We start from the raw sequence: 14,662 nt of genomic DNA, 5'->3' as shown, positions 1-14,662 counted from the left end.
TTGAATCAACCGAATCAACTGAAACCCAAATCAATCAGCTTAAACAACCAAAACAGTCAGGACATTGTAACCAGAATACCAATCAACATACTGCACATTACAGAAATGAGATTTTGTTACTACAAGCCCTAATCAACCATATGTCAAAATATGTACACTACTTTATAGTAGAAAACCCGCGTGTATGCGCTTTCCATGAAGCATACTCGCGTATAGATCTTAAATCAGTGATTTCTGAAAACTGAACCACTGCCATTATGAAATAAATACTGAATCATACTCATATCTACTACATCATTCTGAAGCAATCACAAAACCTTCACTGAGCTTCAATCACAAACAACAAGTATCTTCAAAATTCTTCAATCAATCAATATTTAATCAAAACATCATTATTTAAGCCCAGATCATCAAGAAGACTTCATTGGCAGATAATAGAAACACAGTAAGACTGATTAAACCGATCAGACATTGTTTTCATCAAAACCCTAGTTTTTGTACGCACTTTCCTTAAAGAATATCTGCATGTATACACAGTTTTTAGGAAACAAACTCGCGTATACGTGACTTTTAAGTAACACACCCGTGTGTGTACGCACCTTTTAGGCTATAAAACCCGCATACATATTTTCAATTTCTGATTCAGACCTTTGCTACAACACAAAACTTCAGACATACCTAGATCTCGTCATACACAAAAAAAACACTTGTTAAGATGTTATCAACACATATCAAATCACCTCACAATCAAGTTTGTCATCTCATATCTATTGGATCTAATTCATCATAAAATTCTCTAGCACATACTTAGTTTTAGATCAAGAAAAACACCAACATCCCTTTACATGCATATTTGATTCAGATCTAACTATTCATAAAATATTCATCACTTGCAGAGACTACCACTTTGATCTTCATCTCCCTATATAGCTTAGCCCTTATCCAATACCACAGGTCAAAACCATACTCCAGCTGATAGTTTTCTTAGATGGGATCAAAACATTTGTTTATAGGCTCAATACCACAGGGAAATACCATGGTAAGGACACTTGGTATTTATAATACCATGGTGCAGAAATTGTACACGCCTTTGCTTCTTCATACCTACGTGTGTACGTGCCTTTTCTTAACAGAACCCTCCTATACTTCTTAAAATTTCAACTTGTCATTCCTCTACATCTGAACTGTTATGCCTTTGATCAAATTCTTTGTCACATGTAGACACATCCTGTTTACTTCTTTATCAAGTAGATTTACATAAAAGTACAACTCATCAAGTAGGTTGCCATCAAGGACAACATATAATTCATAATGCCAACACATATACCATAAAAATATGAATGCAACACATATTTATCCATGGAATTATTTTTTGTAAGACCAAGTATTTTATATTACTATAAAAAATATGTACATTGATAAGTATTGCAAGCTACTGGTCTATCACTTAGGAAACCAGAGCAATAACATAAATTCAAAATTTTATAGTTTCATATATCATAGTATATTAGAATATCTTTCAAACTATAAAAATAACTGGAAAATAAACTAAAACAAAAAATAATGATCATGATTATGGGAGTTCCATCATAGAAATGTTTTGTAAAACATATGGCTTGCTTGATCATTACCCTATAGGAGAATCCATTGCGATGGATGGATGTAACTCAATGTCATCATCCAAGGAAGAAAAATCAAAATTTTCCAAATTTCTTGGTAAGAATTAAAACTTTCTTACTTAACCAATCCACTTTTCCATTACTTCAATCATGTAGATCATAATTTCTTATTTAGTGCCCACATGGTCTATAAGTACCCTACCCATGATAGTTTTGATATGCCAATATAGGTTGACTCTTTCTCTACAGGAGGAATAGTTAGCTTTGTTGAGTTTTCTATCATAGAAAGAATGAATCTTCTTGCTTATTTTACTTACTTATTCAATATCAGTAATCACTCTCTAAACCACTCAAGGGATTATATCTCTATATCTTGGCATGGCAAAGCTAGAAATTACTTCAATACAAATTTGGATGGTAGAGGGGGAGATGTATCAGGGGTTGTAGAGGGTGCATGATGACCTCATATGCCTCCTCACCCACTACAGGAGAGTCAAAGCCTAACCATGAAATGCGAAGAATAATGAGGGGGGTAATAGATGGAGAAAACACAGTAAGGGAGGTAAAGGTTGAAGCTTGAGATAAGTTTGAGAGGAGATACAGGGGAAAAGCTAGAGGTGGACCAAAAGTAGAATTGAGAGAGGTGGTAGGGTAGCAAGATCATAAGAGTTGGAGAAAACCCAACCTTTACCAAACTAGGAAGGAGTGATTAGTGAGGCATAAGAAAAGAACCATGAGAAATGGGATTAAAAGTGGATTTGAAGGAACAAACCACCCAAAATTAATAAACCAAAGGAGTGTAAAAATAACTAGAACACAACTATCCCAAGACATGATAAAAAACCAAGAACGAGAAGTTTAGTAATGAAGCATTTGTTCGAAACAAATATGGTTATGATACTAAATCTACAACTCCTCAATATATCTCGTAGAAATATATAAGTGACACACTTGGTGCTAGTTATTTTCCAACTGAAAACCACAGTAAAGCTTGCATGCATCAGTAGCTCCATCATACAATGCACATTTGCCTATACTTCCTTTAAACCAATTCCTCCTAGAAATGGTAATTTCAAAGAATCCTCTAAGATCGCACAAGTGGTTTCCATATTATATATTGTAAATAATAAGAAGAGTGTTTATCGACATATGCTATCATGCTACTCTCCACCTTGGGATCAAGATATAAACTTCTCCCACCACCCTATGTCATAATAATAGATTAATCACCCAACAACTTCTATGATTATGTTTTGAGGTACCTCTATAAACTGAATTCAATATGTATCATCCTTCCTAGGACTCCTACACAATGAAAATGGCCACTTTGATGACCTCCCACAGATTAACCAAATTTCTCATCAAGCCTAGTTGTGCTATATTACATGCAAAACACCATTCGAGGGTTGTTCTGCCAATATTTCTTAAAAGTCCAATACGCATTTCAAACAGTGGAGGCAACCCCCCCATGTGAACACCCACCATGGGGATCCATGACAATATTTAATCCTTAAAAATTTGAATATTTCTACCTTAAACATGTGCTCTTTGAATTTTATTTGTGGGTACTTCCAATCTTTTATCCAAGTTAACATTGATGAACTTATGTTTAGAATTAATAAAAGCAATGACCTAATCTTGTTGAATACTTCCATGAACCTATAATATGAAGTTATCACATGAAAATTAAACCCTAGTACTCTTCTTATCCTTCTTCAAAAAATGAGATCCACTTATCCAAAAATACATTTGAATATTCATCATGGAAAAGTGTTATCATCTTGTTAGGCTTAAGAAAATTTCACCATATATCTACATCATCATTTAATTTATACATACAAATAATTGTAATTCCTTTCCCCGTGATGCTTTTATATTTTTTTATGTATTATTAAATACTAGGTCCGTCATCTTTCCTTATCAATTACATCTTGCTTATGAAAACCCAAAAATAGAACTAGCGAATGAAGTAAAATCATTTACTTTTCAATGGAGCTCCTTTATGTAGTGTGGTTTTAATCAAAATATGTAAAAATAACCATAACTTTGGTTATATCTATTCGATTGGCACTTATGACCCTAATTATGAAATTTAATGACTTTTTGGATATATAGATACTAGTTTGACAAAATATGTGCACCATATCAAAATATATCCAATGTACAAAATTCCCAACCATCATTGAAAACCCTAAAAAAATATTGTTTTTTCAATCAATAATATCTTGACTTCTTAAACTCCGTTTCGGATTTTTTTTTTAATTGAGAATATTTTCAAGAATAATTTAGATCTCACATTGGTTTATCTAAATTCTATATAGAAAATTCCAAAAATTGACCTAAATCATTATGTACTCCGTGTCCTACATAAAAAATCAATAGAGAACAAAAAAACCTCCAACTTTGTGCCCCAAAATTATCCCGCTTCATGCCCAAGAAAGAGTACTAATACCATTTGTAGTAAAACTTCAAAGATATAAGAGATAATCTACCATAAAAATTCAATAAATTCTTGAATATCAAAGATATTAAGATATTCATCATGAACAACACAATATTAATATAGAGAGAATGATCCTTAAGGTAGGGTAACACTGTCACATACCTCTTATGGAAGGAATCACTCCCTGAGCCATGCTTACTACAAGATAATACAATACAACACACATCCAATATAATGATACTCACATATATAAAGACATTCTCATGAATATTCCTAGGGGTCTTATGCCAACTACCCCTTATTAATATATTGTTTCATTTTAATTATATAATGAACCTATACCATTATTATGGAGAAATTACATTTATTACCCCCTTGGTTACCTTTGTATGTATTTTATAGATTCCTTTAGGTTCTATTACATCTTTCCTAAAGTTGTAAGTGGAGTTCATATGCAACTTCAGGGACCCTATTGAAGATGATGATTTTTAACTATGATATTGATTATGTTGATTATTCAACATAGAGGAATGACATGGAAGTTGTTTCTAGTTCCCATTTATTGATTTATTTTTTCACTCCCACTCTATTTTCTCATCCCCAATTTTTCTTGACTTAGTCATTTTTCAAGTGAAATGTGCAGAGGTACTTCACCTCTCTGCACTTCACACAAGTCCGCACCTGCACTATAGTTTTTTGTATTTTTTATACATAGTTATTTTTCTTTGTGTGTGAAATGATTCATCAACCATTATTCAACACATATTGTCCTTTCACATATCCATTATTCCCGCAAATTAAATCCTTTGCACAAACAATTTTCTGCACTTTCATGTTTTTGCACAACATGCCATAAACTTACCTTTCTACTTTTGTTCCATAGTGAAAATCAATCATTTGATCCTTTAGAGGCTAATTTAAATCTCATTTAAGGAATTCTAATCCTTGAGATGTAAAAGAGTGCTTGATATTATATTACATAAATCATATCCACCTGCACCTTAATATCGTGTTATGTGAATTAGCTTTGTGTCATGTCCTACCCTTGCACTATGGATATTACTTAACTGGTCACCTTGACATTGAGTTACATGGATTTTTTCTTGTACCATCTCTTTAAGACTAGTAATAAGTTATTAACTTTCATAATCACTCTCACATATCTCAATGAAGGTGGTATGTGAAAAGGTGATATCCTATTAAATACTACCATAACTCGAGGATTTAACAGCTAAGATTCCCACTAAGGCATAATTGATCCATCAAGTATCTCCAAATACATTAAACAAATGAGAAATATGGTGAATAAAATAAGGAAGGAGTCAATTTGTGGAGAAACAACCAACTCATTAACTAGATAAGGAAAACATTTCCACTGGTCCACTGCATACCAATGGTACCTAAAGTTGGCTCTAAAAGAAAGACAAATAAATAGAATTTGGAACACAGGGTTGTTGAATGTTCCATGCATCCCAAAGGTCTCTAACTTAAAAGAGATAATGCACTAGTGTGAAAAATAATTTGACTCAAAGACTAGAGTTATCAAGCTCAATTCAGAGAAAAATCCAGTGCCTCTTATTCCAAATATTTTTAATAGAATTCTAAAGCTACTAAGCCTAATAAGAAGCTTAGACTCACCTAAGTTAATTCTTTCCTACATTCACAAGGTGGAAAAATGAATATTCTTCAAAAGTTTGTATTTCCCTCTACACCCACCCCGTCGAGTATTTCTCCCATATACATATCTATTTTTTCTAAGCTATATAAATATATTTCTTGGTTATTTTCTTGAGTTATGGGGTGTGAGTTGAGTTCAATGGTTACTAAGGTTAGTATTGTATGTTTTGTATTTTTCTTTTAAAAGATACACCATGTTTGATTGTGGGGAAGTCATTTCCAACAAGATTTCGTATCACCTAATCAACTTCCTAAAACCACAAAAATTCTATATAATGGCCTCCCTAGTGATGGCTAAGTCTCATGCAACATATTCCACAGATTACCCTGCAAAAATAACATGAACTTAGATACAGAGCCAACTCAATTTTAGTCTCCTATGTTTTGGAAGCACAAAGCTCCATTTTGTTTATATCGGGTCTAGGATTTCCTCTATGAGTTCAACATGTGCTAACAGGGTTTGAGCACAAAATCATTTCCAATGAATCATTGAAGTTTCTAATAGGGAAAGGGATATATGAGGATTAAGAGGATAATACTCTCATTAGTATATATGGATAAAAAAGAAACCCCTTACTTCTCCCTAAATTTGTTCTCAATAGATACTTTGTTATTGAAGTACGTAGAGAGTAACATTATTGGACAATTATATTTGATTAAAAAGGGAAGATAATGTATTACACTCCCTTTTGTCATAAGAGGGGTTATAGTAAGAAATATTTCCCATTTTGCAGAATTTATTGAATTATTAAAACCCTTTAATTTAATTGAATTTAAATTTATCCAAGGTTTTAACCCAAAAGGCACCTTTTCTTGTCACTTGGCATCCATTAGATATGAAAATTTCTTATCACTTGGCATCTCAGAATAAAATGGAAAGAATCAATTTGGCACTTCTAAAAAACCTACCTTCATTGACAATGTTACGACAGAAGCAAGTACCAATATCGAAGAAAGGACAAAGAAAAGAGGGAAAATGCCCTCAAGCTCTCATGCCACTCAAGCACCACAAACTAATTGAATTTACTCTATTGAAAAGAGGAGAAAAAAATAATTTCTATAAGAGGACATTACAATGAAAAAAAAGCTAGTGACAATGATGGAGAAAAGCCACCCCCTCACGCTTCCCTTGAAAATCCGCTTGTGGTTTCAACATTTAAAATTAAAATCTCAAGTAAAAAAAGGTCACAAGATGCAAAAGGACCCATGGAAATGGAAGTAAACAACACTGCATTTCCAGAATGGGTGATGACATGAATGGTTGAAGCCCAAAATTTTGTTGAGGAAATGGCTACTAAAGAGTTTGTCCTATTTTAATACCAATATTTAACTATGAAATATACCCATTATGATAAATATGTGAAAAAGTTGCAATTTGAAAAGGTGCAATAAGAAAGAAGAAGATAGTGAGTTAGATGAAGAGAAGAATAGATGTTTCAGAAGTTGGACCTTCTAGACTCCTGAAACTACATCAATCTACAAGGGATGTTGTGTGAGGATTCCATCCTAGGGTCCTCTAACAGAACTAAATTCTCTAATTTCAAATATAATAAAACGGGAAATAATTCATTTCTAACTAAACATTTAATCGATGATATTTTTCCATTAAAATTTATTTCCTACAATTAAATAGTGGGCATTTCATTTCAATCACTTATATTAGTAATCTATAAATAGAGGAATACTTGTTCTGATAGCCTGGATGAGATGCCCCTGAGTTCCTGATCCGGCTTGGATGCTCTTCTTTACTACCGACTAGATTTACCTCCCAACCAACTAGGAAGTAATTCCTAGCATCGGAAACCTCCATAGGTTCCCTAGCCCTCCAAGCCCAAGTCCAACCAGATGTAGTGTGTCCTTAAAAACAAATCCTCCATAAACCACAACCAAACCAATACCAAAATCAAGCAAGGATCCCCCCTCCTTCCCTCATCCTTCCCCTTTTATGCTCCCCCTTCTCCTCTCCACCTCAACCACTTCTCATTAATGTCATAACTACTCCCTCATCCTTACATTTGACTTCTCTTCTCCCAATTAAACATGATAGGACATTTGGGGATGTGATATGAATATAAAATTGGGCAATTAATTGGAGAGGGCCATGTCTTCTCCCAAGTAAATATTTTGAGGATGATAGATGAATATATAAATTGGTAATTAATTGGAGAGGACCATGTCTTCTCCCAAGTAAATATGAGAGGAAATTTTGGAGATGAGTAATGAATATATAAATTGGTAATTAATTGGAGAGGACCATGTCTTCTCCCAAGTAAATCTAAGAGGACATTTTGGAGATGAGAGGTGAATATATAAATTGGTAATTAATTGGATAGGACCATGTCTTCTCCCAAGTAAATCTGGGAGGACATTTTGGGGATGAGAGATGAATATATAAATTGGTAATTAATTGGAGAGGACTATGTCTTCTCAAAATTTAAAAATTTGGGGAGGTAAATTGGGAATAATAACAAAATTTATATCAGTACTAAATTTACAGTTTCACCAATGTAGGTATGTACCAATATTTCTTGATAATTATAAGTCAATATTTTAAGGTGATTTAAACCCTAGTAAATTTTTCATGATAAGATTATGTAAGCATTACATACACTCCTCCTTCAGAAAACTTCGTCCCGAAGTTAGAGTGTAAAAGATACAAGGAGTTCGAAGCAGTTTGGAAATAAGGCATATCAAAATAGAGAGAGAGTTATAGTAGTAAAATTTGATAAGTCAGACAATGACATCACGTCCCATCAAGAGTCTCCAACTGATCTATATCCTCCTATCCTTCCTGATCTATTTCCATTCCCACCCTATCCATCCTCTGCTGCTATATACAGTGGCATCGGCTATACTAATTTAACCACTAATAAAACCAATATGGTTGAAGCGTCAGCTATATCGACCTAACTTCCCCAGCAGGCAACTAGAAATCGTCATCACACGTCTAGGGGAGCGTGTCCACCACTACCCTCCCATGATTCTAGGTTTGGAGGTTACACATTGGGAAATAACTCCACCCCTCCTCACAACTAGGGTCAATGCCCTAATATGGACCACACTATGGCGTTGCTTGAACTTGTCATTGAATAATCCAGTTAGGTCGTCTTACCACTTGTCATTTACATTTTACTCATGGCATAAGAGTGCATATCAATTAGATACCAAATGTAATAGAACAATGTACATCATACCTTTCCTCACTGGATGTCTCTACCTTCCCAATGGAAGAGTAGATCTTGGTTATCATATAGTTCTTCCCATTTTGCGGGTTAGTTCTCATCCATGCATATATATAACAACAAAATAGATATAGATACGTGATCTTAAACATCATCTTATTAAGTCTAGTATCCACGTATCAATTTTGTAGTTCATACTGGAAATAAATCTTACATTAGATAAATCATAATTTCACTAAGTCATTCATTAGATAAATCATATCCACTTAAGCCATACATGAAGCAACAATAACTCTAATAAGTCATGCACTAGATAAATCATAACCAAGTAAGTCATACATTAGGTCATACATCGAACATTTCAATCATCAATACCTAATCCATCTAATGATTTATGTAAGTAGTTTCACTTATCCAACTAAATGCATCAATATGACATAGTGTTCATAAATAAATGACATGGAATTGAAAATAAATCCCTAGCATAGGTAGCTATCTAATTCAATATGGACATCATAAATGGTCAAAAGTGAGGGTTAATTGCACATATAGTCTTTGCGTCCTCCCGGGTAGTAGATCATGGGTTATACTTGTCCCATTGTATCTTAACTTGGTCCACCAAGCGATCCTTGAGCTATCAAACCCTATGGTATAATATGCATACAGGGTTAACCATTATGGTTCCCACATCTGAGACCTATAATTCCCTCTAATCGAGTTTGTGGGATTCATTCGAAACATAATTGTTGAGCTAATTTATGTTCCTAAACTAACACAATTATTTACTATCAATCCGGGTTGTTTATTCTTGGAGGCAAATTCACTATTTGTGAAGATCAAATACAATCAAACTTTGAAAGATAAATGATTAAAAACTAAGAGAAAATATATCTTAAAACTCTTGATTCAATCAGCTTAAAAGAGGAAACATTGAAAGAGTTCTTGAACTCAAGAAGTCTACTTCCAACTCAATTATTACTTCATGAATTAGAGATGATAACCAGAAACTCAAGATGCATAAATCATACATGAAAAAGGCTCTTAACTTAAGAGACACTTAAATTTTTCCAACATAACTTATTCATCTTAAGATATAAATCTAAATGGAAACAAACTAGTTGCATGTAAACAAAAGAGACTACTTCTAATTCACCATTTCATAGAGAGAATGCCCAACTTGAACATTTGTTTCCCAACTCAATTAGATGATGAATAAACCATTAACAACTGAAATCAATCACTATTCATAATCATGATGCAATCTGAAATAAGACTTTGAAAAACTAAAGCTACCATCAACCAGATTTGCAATGAAAGAAATCTAGTCTAACTTGGAAGTGTACTTAGCTTGGAGTGGGGGCCCTCCACCCTTGCCTTGCACACTTATGAAGATGATATCAGAAGCTTTATATCAGCAAAACATCCATGTATTGATCAGAAAAATGAAAGTAACACAAGTCTCCAACTTAAGTCTTCACACCAAAAATATTACAGCATAAAAGTATCATATGTCAAGTGTTTTGAGCCATCAAAGTGTGGCTCTTAAATAAGAGGTTCATGAAACCAACTGATCTAAAATCACTCTAACAAACATATCTACTCTAATCCACCTATCCAAGTCGAATCCACCTTCCTCATCCCAAGAAATATGACTAATATCTTGGAATCCCAAAACAGCCCTATTTAGATGGGATTTCTGGATGACTAGTCATGATTGACTAGCTCCAAAAAGGCATAATAAAGCTCGATCTGGTTGAACCAAGCATAGGTGGCTTGGTCCTAGTTCCCAAGCTTTCCATTCATGCATCCCATTCGTGCTAAGGTGGCCTGCATCCATATCAACCATAAAGTGATTACGGGAATTTCTGAAATTGCCAAAATTGCACTTAAAATCAAACTTTTATAAAAACTCTAGAAATTGACAAATTAAAGTTAAATACCTGATTATACTTCAAATATTCATTAAAATGAGATGGATGAAGTGAAAATGAAGGATAAATGGATAGTTAGATAAGTTTCTCAAAGCAAAAAGAGATCAAAACTGAAGCCCAACATCTCTCCCATGCTTATGATCAAGCATGTCCCCATGCTTGCTTGCTCCTCTTGGACCTTCTGCCCTCTGAAGTAGATGCTGTACCTGTAGCTGGTTCCCTGTTCACACAATCAAATTCTGATTCCTGCCCTGCCTTTAACATTGCTGCCTTCACCTTTTGTTTTTCATATTTAGCTTTCCACATGTTTTTATCTTTTAACCATTGAAATGCCTGTTTGGAAAGCAATTCATTTCTCCTTTTTAGCCTGCTTATTTCTTCTTGCAACTTTTCATTTGTTTTCATTAGTTTTGCATTGTCCTTTTTCTGTGCCTTGTTCTCTGATTTCAATTCCTTTTCCACAATTTTGCTTATTTCTATCTGATCTGTTAAGTCTTGGATTTTGGCCAAATGAATTTCCTTTTCAAAATCCTGAGTGGTTTTCATTAAGGATTCTCCTGCACCATTATATATGGAATCTCTTTCAAGGGGCTCTTGTGCTATATCCCGCTCTTCTGGTTTTCTAGGAGAATAAGCTTCTACTTCTTTCTCAAGATCAATAGAAGTTCTATTCCTATGAACAGACATAAAAGATGTTTCAGTCTCATGCATGGCCATATTCCTAGCTCTGGTCCTTGGATATAGGGGAGAATTCATCATGCTTCTACTTTCCTGTTCTACCTTTTCCTGTATATCAATAAGATGTTCTGTAAAATGATTTTTATGCATGAATTCTTTCCATTCTAGGCCCTTTGATTTTACCTGGTATTCCACTAAGATTTTAATTAACCCCTGATGATAGATTTGTGCTAACTTTGGCCTATTTTCTTGTTTCACTGATTCAATCATTTTTACAAGACTTTTGTGCAGGAAATATGGTAAATTGATTCTTTCATCCCCTTTAATATGCTGTAGTAATCTAACATGATATAAATGAGCAATGATGTAACCACGATCACATGTTAAAAACTTCTGAACAACCAAGACTAGTTCCTTCCATGGTTCATTGAACCATTCCCTGGGTATCCCCTTAGTCCTATCAAATGTTCCTTTTCGGTTCTTTTCAAGGAAGAAAGTCCACCCTTTCTCCTTGAAATGTACACCTTTGTGATAATTTTCCCCTATCATCGGTAACTCTAAGGCTTTGGACAAGTACTCTTGAGTTACTGGGATATTGACTTCTCCTACTTGAGTTTGGTCATGACTGAAATTATGGATGAAGTCTTTAGTTATCTGATCAGAATAGCCATTAAATTTCTGTAGGAATCCTATCATTCCTGACTGATACAGTTTCTCTACAGTTTCTTTGCTCCAACTCTCAATTTGAAATTTTGGTTCTACCCGGTTTGTCATGATTTCTGTGAACCAATCAATATAATCTTCTGCTGTTACTAACTTCATTTGAACAAAAATTATGGCTATTGTTTTTAAATGAAATTGTAAAAGCAATGAGGCTTACCTTCCTCCTCTGACTCAACTGTTAATCTGCTTGACTCTGTCCTCTGTAACCTCTGTTGTCTTTCCTCTGCACAAACTCTGTTTCAAATCCCTGTTAAGGCACACAACACCTGCATATCTTCGATCAATTACTCTGTTTTCTGTTTGTTTTGAAAATTAAATACACATTAAGCAATAACCATGTTTCCTTGACTCAAATCAACATGCGTTACTGTGTATTTAAACAAACAAAAACTTAAAATTTTTTCTCTCGGCCTCTCAACAGATCCTTAAAACATGACTGTAATACAACAATTTGCTCTCTGCCTCTTAAAAAAACATTCTCTGCCCATAAAAATGATTGTATAACGCACAAATGCTCTTGGCCTTTCAACAAATTTGCAAGAAAATGATTGTTATGGCAAATCACTTTCGGCCTCCACAAATACTTCAGAACATTCTCGGCCTATCCATTTCATTATTTTTCACAAAAATATGATTGTGTTTTATATAACAAATACTGCATATGAATTCTATTGACAGAGTTACAAGCCTAGAGGACTAATCACATGCGCTCGGCCTCATTTTTCCTACTGCTTATAACAGGTGTCAAACAAAATTTTTCCTAAAAACGCAGACAATGAAACACTCGGCCTCAAGGCACAAACAATGCAAATTTATCATTCAACTCAGTTCTGCAATCAACATAGCATATATTCAGGCATTCCTACGTATTTCAATCCTCTGAATATGGCACAAATGCATTGATACACAGGGCGCATTATACATTGGACTTGTTTTGCATACACCCTACAGCATTCCTCTGTTTTTAATTAACCATCCTCTCGGCATATACCAATGCACTCAGTTTAGCAGCCCATACATATAACAACCAGCGCTCAACAAACTAATTTATTGCATCAACACCTATATGACACACTCCATGATTCACGCGTTCTCTGTTTTGAACAATCCACATATTCACATGCATTTGACAGAGGTTTAGCGCTCAGCAAAGTGAAGTTTTAAATGTAACAACGGTTGTAACAAGCAGCGCTCACAACCCTTAACAATCTACTTCAATGCGTTCAACACACATATGGCAAACCTTCCATGATTATTGCGTTCCTCTGTTGGCAGCGTGCATGGCAAAAAGGAATATGCAACAATAGTAAACAAGCAGTGCGTATAAATGGCTTTTAACGCTTCCTGCTTCTCCTACTCAAACTAACTATCCGGATTTAATGCATTAAATCCCACATTTAACTCAAAATTCCTTTTCGTGTTATGCATGCAACATGTAACTTTAAATGCCGGATTGTTGACTGCTGTTTCTACACCATATTTTACGCATACAAATTCGTTTAACCTATCCATACATGCTGCAAACTTGGAGTTATCCCGGTTTAAGCGTTACCTGAGTGTCGCTGGCCGCGTGGAATGCAAACAACTCTTCAAATCCCTCTTTCTTCGGTCAATCGAACTGGTGGCAGAGCAACAACGTCTGTGAGTTAATGGCGAAACTCATACTTATCTACAGTCATCGAGCGAAATCAACTCAAATCTTACCTTGTTTACTTGCAAAACTCGGCTTCCTCTACTCGCATGACTCAGATTTTGCCTTTAAATTCTCACTCAACTCACACCTTTCCCTTTTTACTATGTTTTGGCTTCAAATTCCACTTACTGAGCTCTGGCAATGAAGAATTGTGGTTTGAATTGCGCAGGGAAGGTTTGCTTATGACCGTTTCCTTATTGTACCTGCGTTTCATTTGTTGGTATGCGTGGTTACATGGTCGTCCTCATTGACTCAGTCGCCTGACTGAGTCATGAGGATGGTCGTATTTGTTGTTTCCTACGCATATCCTCCACTGCTACTCCAGCCAATAGCCATATGCTAGCATTACACCGTGTCATCACCGTACCTGCGTGTTGGCCCGCGTGGAGTTTATGGTTTCTCATTTCATTCATTGCGGCAACGTCTGTTGATTGTGGCTTCCGTCGTGCCCTCCACCACAATGATATTTGATTATTATCATTCCTTACCTGGCCGTAGCACTGTTGTATGGTTATTATCATATGGCTGGTGTAATAATGTGCCAAAAACTATTCCATATGATTTACGTTCAAAGCTTGAATTCATAACCTTCGCAATTGAAACGTTTTGCCATTATATATCTATGCCACAGCTTGGTTAAATACCATCCTTTCTTATCATTGTATGTGAATGCCGACGGTTTAGTACTTGTGAAATATATATGACATAACTTGTTT

Source organism: Pinus tabuliformis, chromosome 7, assembly GCF_031772625.1.
Source record: "Pinus tabuliformis cultivar Carrire ecotype Pingquan chromosome 7, CPIR1, whole genome shotgun sequence".
In the NCBI taxonomy this organism is placed as follows: Eukaryota; Viridiplantae; Streptophyta; class Pinopsida; order Pinales; family Pinaceae; genus Pinus; species Pinus tabuliformis.
The sequence above is the reverse complement of the archived record's forward strand: the minus strand, read 5'-3'. Positions refer to the sequence as shown.